The following is an 11,222-nucleotide window of genomic DNA, read 5'->3' as shown; positions in this document are numbered from 1 at the left end:
AAGGAATATTTAGATTTAAACTTGGTACTCTGGTACCTCCAGAGGTGATATAACCTTTGAGACATTGGTGCATCAATATCTTTTAATCACTTAAAACCACTGAATACTTCCTGGGATCTGAGATTTAGAAAGTGATGAGCTGGCTTAGCAAAATCATAGCTAATCATCAACCAACTGTTCTTATTTCACAGGACACATGAATTAGCAAAGTCTTCTGGGGATTCCACATTGTCTGAAAGAGAATGCATTTTGCTTGGAAGGACTTTGTGCTAATCACGGAGTTCCTAGGGCAAAGGGAATAAATTCTGGAAACTTCTTTGCCTTTGAAGTTTAAGAAGTGATCTATTGTGGGAACTGAGCGGCCCTAACCAGCCAAACCAGAACTGTTTCTAAGACCTACATAACCTCTTCCAAGGCTACTTATTTCCAATTCAACTGTTAAATTCAAGACTCTGGATTATGTACAGTGGAAATGCATGGAAGAAAAAGCTACCCAGAAGGACCTAATAGTCCCTGAGCAGAGGTAATAATTCTACATAAACATCTGGATAAATACTGAAAACTAACTCACCTAATCTGGAGCCATCATCATTCTACTTGTGCCAAACCTGTGCTTTCTCATGCATTTCCTGTTTTAGTAATGATACTTCTCAATACAGATACATAGCAACTGTCCTAATCCCTTCTGTCTTTACCTCTCCATCTCTGCTACCTATGTTTTATCTCAAAACCTAACCTCATTTTCCCCTCTAAATAACTGTCTAACTGGTTCCCCTAATCCCATAGCTTCTTCAAAATGACATTCCTACTATGCACATCTGATCGTATTCCTCATCATTAACCAACAAGCTGAATTCCAAACTCTTGTGTATAGAAGGTAAACCTTTTTCATCTCTCTCCTCATGGCCAGTTCCATATTTTCACTTCTTCCTCCATGCAACTTAAGTTCCGGTCATTCTGATTTATTTAGTTGTCCTCAGATATGTGTCAAGCATGTGACTTTGCACATATTCATCTGTCTGGACTGCCCTGTGCCACCCCACTCTATACCCAGTGTGGCTCACTGTGAACTTTTGTTCAGTCTTCATCTAAGTCCAAGCATTTTTTCCCTTTGTAATATATATCATAATGCCTCAGATAATAATGTAGCCATTATTTATACAATAGCAGCTGTAGTTCTATAGATTCAGAGCCTTTTCGACAAGATATATTTGTTCTCATGTCTGTCTCACTACTAGATTATGAAGATCTTGAGGGTAGAGGCAATATGAGTGGTTTTTCCACCTTAACATCCCAAGCTCTTGCTGCAATACTGGACATATGATAAATTCTTGATAAATATTGAATTAAAAATATAATTATAAAGTAATAACTCAAATGGCATGTGGAAAATCCTCTAATAGTTATACCTTAGTTGACAGAGTGTTTGTCAGGCTAAGAAAATCAGGAAAGACTTCACAGTATAAGGTATACTTGATAAAACATAAAAGAATGCATAGAATTTATAAACATGGAAACAGAAGGGAGAAAATGCTTAGGTTAGGGAACTGCGTGATCAATAATGAGAAGCTGAAAAAATATCTCCTGTGTGTGAGGAACTGATCTGAATAGAAAATAGGCACAAGATAAAAAACTGTAATAAATAAGATAGAAAAGTCAGCTTGGAGAATACATTGGTAAAAGTCATGAATATCTGGCTAAAGAGTATAAATTCATGTTTTTTCCCCAGGAAATAAAATATTTAAGGATTGTTATCTTCACACACACACACTGACACACACACATATATATACTCTGTCAGGAAAATGAATTTTAATAAATTAAGGAGAAAAGTTAGCTTAGGGAAAATATTATGGAAATTCACATACAATTGTTTTTCTCTTGAAAAAAAATACATTTTAAAGGGTACTGCCTTCACCATAGCTATAGCTATAGATGCAGACATAGACATTGACATAGATATTCAGACAAATTTAAAGCCAAGAAATGAAATAGTAGAACGTTGACAAAATGTAGAGGGTCTTAACAACCTGAATTTGGATGGCTATAATTCAGAGTGCATAAAATTCTAGGAAAGGCAATATGCATAATTCAGTATCTGGCTAGAGAGAATGGAGGTAAGGTAAAGGGAAAAGTCAGAACAGAAAGAGATGAGTCAAAATTCCCACTGATTAGGCATCGTTTATTTATTATCCAGAACAATTAATTTCCTGTCTTTGCATCAGCCAGACAAGCTTACTGAAGGTGGGGTCATTCATTATCTCTTTTGAAACCCCACCACTCAACAGAGAGTGTAGTCAGTTTTGGGTAATCAACAAAATTGAATTGATCTGACCACAGATGGATACCTTTTGCCTACAGCTGCTGCCATCTATGGCATTTGACTGTTTTCTTTGAAATTTGCATCCCCTGGGCCATGGCAGAGGCATGGCTATGTTAGACTTACCTGTCTATAGTTTTCTTGTGAGTGCTGGTCATATATCAAATATATACACTGTGCTTTTCAAAGACCTGAGACTATCACACTTAGCTTCAGTGTTCTTATATAGTTCAATGGCCCCTGCTGTTTAATCTTACTGCACATGGAAAAAAAAAAAAAAAAGAAGTGTGCCAGCTTGAGGAAGCAGTGTCTTATTGTCACAGTAAATATACTGGTTTATGCTAAACTTAGTGAGATGTACCATGTTTGCCAACAAATTATTCTTAGCAAAAATACCAACACTTGTGCATCCATCTAAAGCTCCAAAAAAAAAAAAAAATACTGTATTTATCTTTCAAATAGTGAAATGCAAATTTAGAAAACCAAGGGAATTAAGACACTGAATCTTTTATGCCCTCTTTATTATGTTTTCTCTTTGTGGAAAACAAGCTGTGCAGTATAAAGTATCACCTCGAGAAAAAAGGAATGCCAAAAATATGTGTGGCTACCACTTTAAAGAATGCGAGTTTGTTCCCTTTTCTTTCCAAACGATGTATATTATAATTTAGACATCTAGAGAAATTACCTCCTCGACTATACCAGTCCTGAATACTGCCTGTTATGTCTAGAATAGCTATTACAAAGCTTTCTAAAAATCCTTGTAATTTCTAGGGGGATATAGGGACTATCTTTAAACCAAGTATTTTGGCTTTTCTCCTTCTCTTTCCTCTGCAAATTATAAAGAACTGGAGTGCATTTGGCCAATAATGATCTAGTTTGAATTTTTTTTAATATCAAAATTGTTAGGGAATTTTCTTTCTGTGATGTAGGCATTGAAAAGAAACTTGTGAATTACTACTGTTCTTTTCTGTGTCTATACATGACAGATCTACTGTTCGTATGGTTAATTCAGTCAAAGAAACCATTTGATCTGAATTTTTGACTGAATGACCAGCGGTTTGACTGAGTTCATAGCCATCATGCCTGCTCTGGCCGCTCATGTCCACCCGGGCTTTGTTTGTGTGCTGGCAGTCTCTGCACAGAGAACACACAGCATATGCCAGGTGGCCATGTGTCTGAGGCAGAGGGAATAGAGAACAAAGCAAAAAAAAAAAAAAAAAAAAAAAGGCTTCCATTTGGACAGAGATACTTTAAGCCATCCGACTGCCAGTAACATATTAAAGAGAGAAGAAAATGCAGTGATGCCTGAATATACTCAACAGTAAACAACTTCAAGCCTGAGATTCAGATCACAAATCTTTCTCTGCTGCTGCTGACAAGCTCAGCTTGAGCATGGCTGTAGGAGACAAAGAAATCTGCTTCAAGAGGAAAATAGGAGAGCAGATCCTCACACTAATTTTAAAATATCTCAAATGCATGTTTTAGGAAACTGCTATATCATAATCATTGTTTTCTTATGTCAGAAATCTGTTCTATTGAAAGTGGGAATGAGGGAAGAAGGTTCTAGAATGACAAAACCAAGAACTTCCTGTCTCTGTCCTCCCTCTTTAATTCTACCCTCCTCTTGGTATTTACCATACTGCTCACAACCGTCTTCCCCATGAACTGAGGAATAGAGTGGGCAGATGCTAATGCCATCTCACAAGTGTTGGAGGCTCCAAAATATTATTTTAGGAAGGGCGTAGGATGGTGTGGGTTCCCTAAAAGTTGGAATGGGTAATTTCTCTAATAAATACTATATTGTCCTCATCCGCTGCATCATGATTTAGGATAATAAAATGTCTTGACTGCATCATTTTCCTATCACTCATTTATTGAGCAGCTGCTATGGGCTAGGCGGTATGCTCAAAGTCTTACCTTCAGTTCAGTATTTTCAGTCTTCCCAACTGTAGCTACTAACTGCTCCATTGTATTCATCTTACAAATAAGAATAGTGGCATTCAGAGCAGTTAGTTGATGTACCCAAGCTCACTCAGCTAATTAGTGTGAGAATGATTTAAGTCCAAAATCATCCATCTTTTTTGTTTTGTTTTGTTTTGTTTTTGAGAGAGAGAGAGAGAGAGACAGTGCATAAGCAGAAGGGGAGGAGCAGAGGGTGAGGGATAGACAATCTTAAGCAGACTCCGCGCTCAGCACAGAGCCCAACACAGGGCTCTTTCTCACATCCCTGAGATCATGACTTGAGCTGAAATCAAATGTCTGACACTTAACTGACTAAGCTATCCAGGTGCTGCAAATTTGCCTGATTCTAAAACCTGTATTAATCATACTACACCAAGCTACAACGCTACACTACACCAAGGTACACCAGGGTACACCAAGCTACTACAACTTATGTACACCAAGCTACATAAATAAGTCAGTTTCGCAAGTCTCCCAGATGCCCTGTCTTCTACAACCTACATCATTTAATCAAGCCCAAATGAGTCTTTCAACGGAGTATTATCCTATTTCAGATACTAGAACACAAAAACTCTTAGCAGCCAGCTGGCCTAAGGCTCAGTCAAAATTCAAGCATATATATATAAATATACTAGTCCAAAAGCTCTTGAGCTGAACTCAAGAGAATGTAGAGTTAGCTTCACCTTTCCTGAAAGTGTCATGTCGTCTTGAAATTTAAAAAATGGGCGCAAGTTTGAATGGATTTAAAATCACAGGACTTTGTATATTTGAATATTTTGTTCCTTCTGCCAGAAATGCATTTCTCTCTATTACATCCTACAAATTCCTTCCATTTGAACTTTCATAATCTAGTTCTGATATATGTTTTTAGATACACTCCAATTCCAAAAGGGAGAACTCGCCGCTCCCTTACTGGTGCTCCAATAAGCACTGTATTTGCACCTGTAATTAGAGCATTTTGTCATGTTCTACTGGATTGTTATTTGTCTCCGGGTGTATGGCTCCTCCAGGTAACCTGGGATCTCCCAAAGGACGCATTCTGCATCCTGCTGACCTTTAAGCTTCTAGTATCCAGGTCAGTGTCCTATCATATAGGTGTTTCAAAACCCTTGCTGAATGGGTAATCAAGTAAATTAGAATGAGAAGCCATTAGAAAAAATAGAGGTGTATATGTGTTTGTGTGTTTAAAAAGCAGTGTGGAAAAGGAAGAAATGCTATTTGTATTACAGGGACAAACTTGTATTACCTCTTATCTGGCTTTTAAGGGGATTTTGCTGAGCAAAAAATCCTATATTTGTAGAAAAGCCTTACCTGAGCCGCCAGTACCATCTAAGATTATTAAAAGAAGGATTTTAAAGATTTAATTTACTTTTTGTCATGCACTGCTTGCTATTTGCATTCCACTCTGGTTGAACATTGAAATGAGACAAGCCTTTATCACCTTTGTGTCTGGTCACGTCTGCTTTCTAGTCTCCCTTGCTAGCACAGCGCTGCAGTACCAGGCTGTAAACACAGCAGCAAAATGGTTCAAGGAAAGAAAAAGAGAAAGAAAAAGGAAAGCTGCTTTGGTTCATAATTGGATGGAAATATATGTAATGTAAACATTTCTATTGGTAGCAGACTTTTTATAAAATTTTTCTTTTCCTTATAATTAAATTTTCTAAAATGTAGACATTTGGCCTTAAGTATCTCATGGATGTAATACTGGCACCAGATCAGTACAGCTTGCTTGCCAAGCTTAAAAGGGAAAATATAATGGGAAAATACTATAATTTTATGGTTCTTGTAAAAATGAGGAAATCACAACCCACACAAAACCCCCAAATAATGTGTCCCTAAATCTGCCCATAGAGAGACCCAGATATATGTTTTCAGTTTTGAGGATGACCCTAGAAACCTATTTGGAGTTTATTTTAGTTTACCCTAACATAACTGTAGATCCATCTCAGCAAACAGATGTGCAGAACATGAACTTTATGTTCATTGGCTCAGGAAATGGAGCCGAGAATTTAAACTAATTTCCATTTTTATTATGTAGTATGACTTTTGCTTCTTTGTTCTCTCATAATCAACTTCAGTCCCCCTGAAAATACCTTAACTGATAGCTTCTAACAGGGTTAGATTGTGTGAGTGGAATGTAGACTTGTTTATGACTGCCTTATCCACATATGCACCTGACATACTGTCTCTCAGTGGAACAACAAATTGGATTTTTCAAGAGCAGGAGAAAGGTACAAGCTCCTTCTAATAAAGTAAATATGATACCACTTGTGTGTGGCGAATCTTTTGAACCGAGTTAAAAGTGCATTTTTGAGGCATCAAGCATAGGAAATTCAGCATCTATAACCTTGCTACAGCATAAATTGCACTGAGCTACCAGGTGGTGATGAAGAAGACCCCGCCTGAGCACACGCACAGGCTCTCCTTCCTTTGCCCACAGAACACATTTCCCTCTCTCTCTGACCTCACTGTGCTTGTGTTGGTTAATCTCATTTGTCAACTTGACTGGGTTGAGGGATATCCAAAGAGCTGGTAAAATATTACTTCTGGGTGTGTCAGTGATGGTGTTTCCAGAAGGGATTAGCATTTGAATCAGTAGATGGAGGAAAGCAGACCAAAGGCCTGCCCAGTGCAGGTGGACATCATCAAATCCATCAAGCGCCCAAGTAGAACAAAAAGGCAGAGGAATGGTGAATTCACTCTCTCTCTACTTGAGCTATCACCTCCTGCCCTTGGACATCTGTGCTCCTGGTCCCTGGGTATTTGGACTCAGACTGGGTCTATACCATTAGGTCTCCCACCCCATTCCAAGCTCAGACCTTCAGATAGGGACTGAATTATACCACCAGCTTTCCTAAATCTCCAGCTTGCGGGTGGTAGGTTGTAGGACGTCTCAGCTTCCATAGGTATCAAATTCCTAAAATAAGTCTCTCTCTCTACATATATATGTGATATATATATATGTGATATATAGAGAGAAATAGAGAACCAATAGGAAATATATATGTATATACATATATATATGCATGTCCATATATATGTGTATAATACATATATATTCCTATACATATATATATACATATATACATATATATATATATATTTGTCTGGAAGACCCTTACTAATATAGTGCTCCTACAGATGATAACTGTGAACTGCATGTCCTTGGCTCTCCTGCAGGATGACCTTCAGTTAGGTTTGACTATTCAGATCATCTACAATAGAAGAGGGTGGGGAAAAGTAGGAAAAAAACAACTGCATTTATCTTCCCTCTCCTCCTTGCTCTGATGCCTGCCAAAAGTATGGCAGTGGCTGTATCCCTCTACCATTAATGTTTTCATCAGAATGTTTCTCCATGGTCTTCACCCCACTGGTCCACCATAACTGTGTCTTTCCAGTGTCCCTTTGGCCTTTGGAACGGCCAAGGCTACCTAATATTGCTAGTGTTTCGGTACCTCACCAACTCTTGTTTGCTCTCTTATTTCTGCTACAATTCTATATGTCATTTCTCTATTTAAAACTTTTCATATGAACTATCTGAGATGAATCCATTGTCCCGTTAGGACCTTAAATGACAAAGAATACAACCATTCTTCTTTGAAGTTAAATAGTCACTTGAATAAAATAACCCATTGGATAGCCATGGATTGATTCATTGGCTTACAGTAGGAAGAACACTGTAAACAAGGTAGTCTAACTGCCTCCACATCTGACATTCATAGCAAAAACTGATAGAACATAAAGCAACTAAATTCTGCATCTTCTAAGGAAACTAAAAAGGCTATCAAAACCTTCTAGATTCCTTAAGGAATCTGCTAGACTGAGTGTAAAGTATTTCATATCACAAAAGGGATTGACTCATGATTCTCTGGGTAAGACACAGCATCAAATCAAAGAGGGAAGGGGATAGAGAAGACCTAATGAAACTAACATCCTTGAACTCAAAGTAGCAAAGACAGGCTGGATTCCGGGACATCTTAGCAAAAGAGAAAGTTTTCTATGACATTTTTGTGACCAGAAAATGAGGAAGTAATTCAAAAAGTATCTAAAAATACTTTAGAAAAAATACTTTAGAATACTTTAGAAAAAATACTTTAGAAAAGACAAAGGATTTAAAGGGGCTCTCACTAGCCAAATATGGCTATTCCGAGCTCAAAATACATGATAGTAAACACAATGAATAAAATAAGAATCCTTATTTTATACTGAGAAAGAAAGAAGGGAAGAGAGAAAAGAAAAGAAAAAGAGAAGAGAAGAGAAAGAGGGAGGGAGGTAGGAAGAGAAGAAAGAAAGTAGGAAGGAAGGAAATGAATCTTCCCTACAGTAGAAAACAAAATAATAAATAAATGAGAAAACAAAATATTAAACAAAATAATAATCAATGAGTACTAAAATAGCAAAGCATTGATCAAGAAGACGTTTCCAGAGGAAATCAAAGGACCTCACCACAAATTACTCGTTAGTTACTAAGCTAGTAACTTTTGTAAGTTATGGACCTAGAACTACTAAAATCACACATGATCATGTCAATTATTTTTCATTTTCTCTTCTAGTATCTTAGCCTACTCCAAGGATTTGGCTAAAGACTGAATTTGCCAGTCATCTCTTAAAAGACTAAGCTTCCATATTGGAGGAGCTTAAATCTCTGACAAGTAATCTAATGAATTGATTAATTTATCTCATAATTCCACCAATTCTTAAAGCAAGATTTAGATGGCCCATTTGAAAGAAAAAGTCTCCTTAATTTTGAATTCCTTCTTTTTTTAAGATTTATTTATTTATTTATTCGTGATAGGCAGAGAGAGAGAGAGAGGCAGAGACACAGGAGGAGGGAGAAGCAGGCTCCATGCTGGGAGCCCGACGTGGGACTCGATCCGGGACTCTAGGATAACGCCCTAGGCCAAAGGCAGGAGCTAAACCGCTGAGCTACCCAGGGATCCCATATTGAATTCTTTCTAATGATAACTCTATCTACTTACTATATTCTCTAATCCCTAAAACGTCTAATTGCTTCCTGTTGAGAGGATGGGTCCCTTTGTTTTATTTTCATTTTCCATCAGATACAATTCGAAGCAACTTTTCTCAGCCTCCATGGTGAACTTTGTCTCCTTACAGCAATTTAATTTTTATTTATTTATTTATTTATTTATTTATGATAGTCACAGAGAGAGAGAGAGAGAGAGAGAGGCAGAGACACAGGCAGAGGGAGAAGCAGGCCCCATGCACCGGGAGCCCGATGTGGGATTCGATCCCGGGTCTCCAGGACCACGCCCTGGGCCAAAGGCAGGCGCCAAACCGCTGCGCCACCCAGGGATCCCTCCTTACAGCAATTTAAAGCAAAAAGACTGCAAATATTCCTCATAAATAACTATACATACTATTTGCATAGTGTACATCAGCCAGCAATTTGGGATTACTATCTTTCTGAGTTGTCTAAGGCTGACAGCTATATCCTGATGCCGAACAGTATCTGCTTTGGAGATTTAGCAAAGGGTAAGATGCCCCCTCTAGAATGCAGCAAAGTGAATTTCTATAGGAATTTTTCTTTCAGGCTATAACATTATTTCATCACTCATTCATTTTTCCATTAATTCTCATTAATTAAAAAAAATCACTTATTTGGAATACTTTCAACTCTTTTTGGATTATAAAGGCAAAACAATTTCTCATACTTGTGTACTTTTTCTACAGAATTCTATGATCTCATTTCACCTCATGGTGCAAAGCCTCATGAAGTCTGTGCTAATTTTGCCAATGGTTTCCACCCAGATCTAATCAGACAGGGTCGCTAGATGAATGGTCAAGGGATTTTTCTAACCTTTATCACAGTGGAGTTTCCAGTTCTTCCTTAAAATGTGTATGTACTTCTTCCAAAATTCTGCTTGCTTAACAGGTTCGTGTTTATTCTGTATGGCGAACCTAAGGAAGTAGAAAAGCCAGAATTACATTTCAGACTTTTCCAACTGTCAGTTTTGTACTCAAACAAACGAGTCATTGCTGTCCCTCAGAAGGAAAGCTGCCTCTCACTTAGAAAGAACCTTCCTCTTGGAAGATTCTGTATCTTAAAAGGTTGTTTTGAAATGTTGATATACATATAAGTAAAAAAATTCTCCAGGCAGATTAAATGCATATATAAATTTATAATAGCCCACTGACTCCAGTTGGCAGAGTTATAGCTTTAGGATAAGTGGCAAAACACTTTCCAAAGAAGTTTGGAGACTCTTTTTTTTTTTTTTTTTTTTTTTTTTTTTTTTTTTGTCTTTCTGCCAAGTCTTCTCCACTGAATCTCATGCACTGACTAATGCATATGCTTGTTTGTGTAAAGGTTCCATGGAATGGTCTTTATTAAGCCTGGTAGGTGAGAATACTGTCAACTAAGGCCTATTGGAAATCTTGACCTGGACAGCTTTTGGCTTCTGCTATATTTCTAGTGGCTGTCCTGCTGTATATACATCAACATTAGCAAAATGGGAGTCCTGCAGCTTTTAATTCATATTCAGTAAGCTCAGATATGAAATATGTTTTATCATTTTAAATGTTCATTATGAAACAATACACACATACTTCTTATTGACCCTCCCACTTCTATCAAGCAATTTCTTTCTTCTCCAGGATCAGTATTCACTGTAATTATTATTCATTGCCGCTTAATATTTCATTATATAAACATATTTAATGTATTTATTTTTCTGCTTATGCATAAACGGGTTGTTTACTGTTTGGGAGCAGCTATAAATAAAGTTAAGGAATATTACCGTGCATGCTTTTTGTTGCTATAAGCATTCATTTCTATTGTGTATACAACTCAGAGAAGAACTGATTATGCGTATATTTAGCTTTGGTAAATACTACCAAATAATTTTCCAACAAAGTGATTTTCAATTGGGGTATTAGTTTGTATAATGTTTGGGAATTCTACTTGATTCATATCTTCTCTATC

The 11,222-nt window shown here is 37.2% G+C and overlaps 1 long non-coding RNA gene across 5 annotated transcripts in view; it reads left to right on the top strand.

The window, feature by feature from the left end:
- The first annotated feature begins 204 nt into the window (after positions 1-204).
- The window catches only part of LOC121479281, a 57,646-nt gene continuing 46,628 nt past the window's right edge, over positions 205-11,222 (top strand). Inside the window, exon 1 of one of the 5 annotated variants that reach the window (XR_005984709.1) lies at positions 205-523. This is a non-coding gene — a long non-coding RNA (uncharacterized LOC121479281). The remainder of the gene's footprint in view (positions 524-11,222) is intronic. The other 4 variants (XR_005984708.1, XR_005984707.1, XR_005984705.1 and 1 more) reach the window with 4 other exon arrangements.

Source organism: Vulpes lagopus, chromosome 20 (genome assembly GCF_018345385.1).
Source record: "Vulpes lagopus strain Blue_001 chromosome 20, ASM1834538v1, whole genome shotgun sequence".
NCBI classification, from domain to species: domain Eukaryota; kingdom Metazoa; phylum Chordata; class Mammalia; order Carnivora; family Canidae; genus Vulpes; species Vulpes lagopus.
This window is presented reverse-complemented; position numbering and strand designations above follow the sequence as displayed.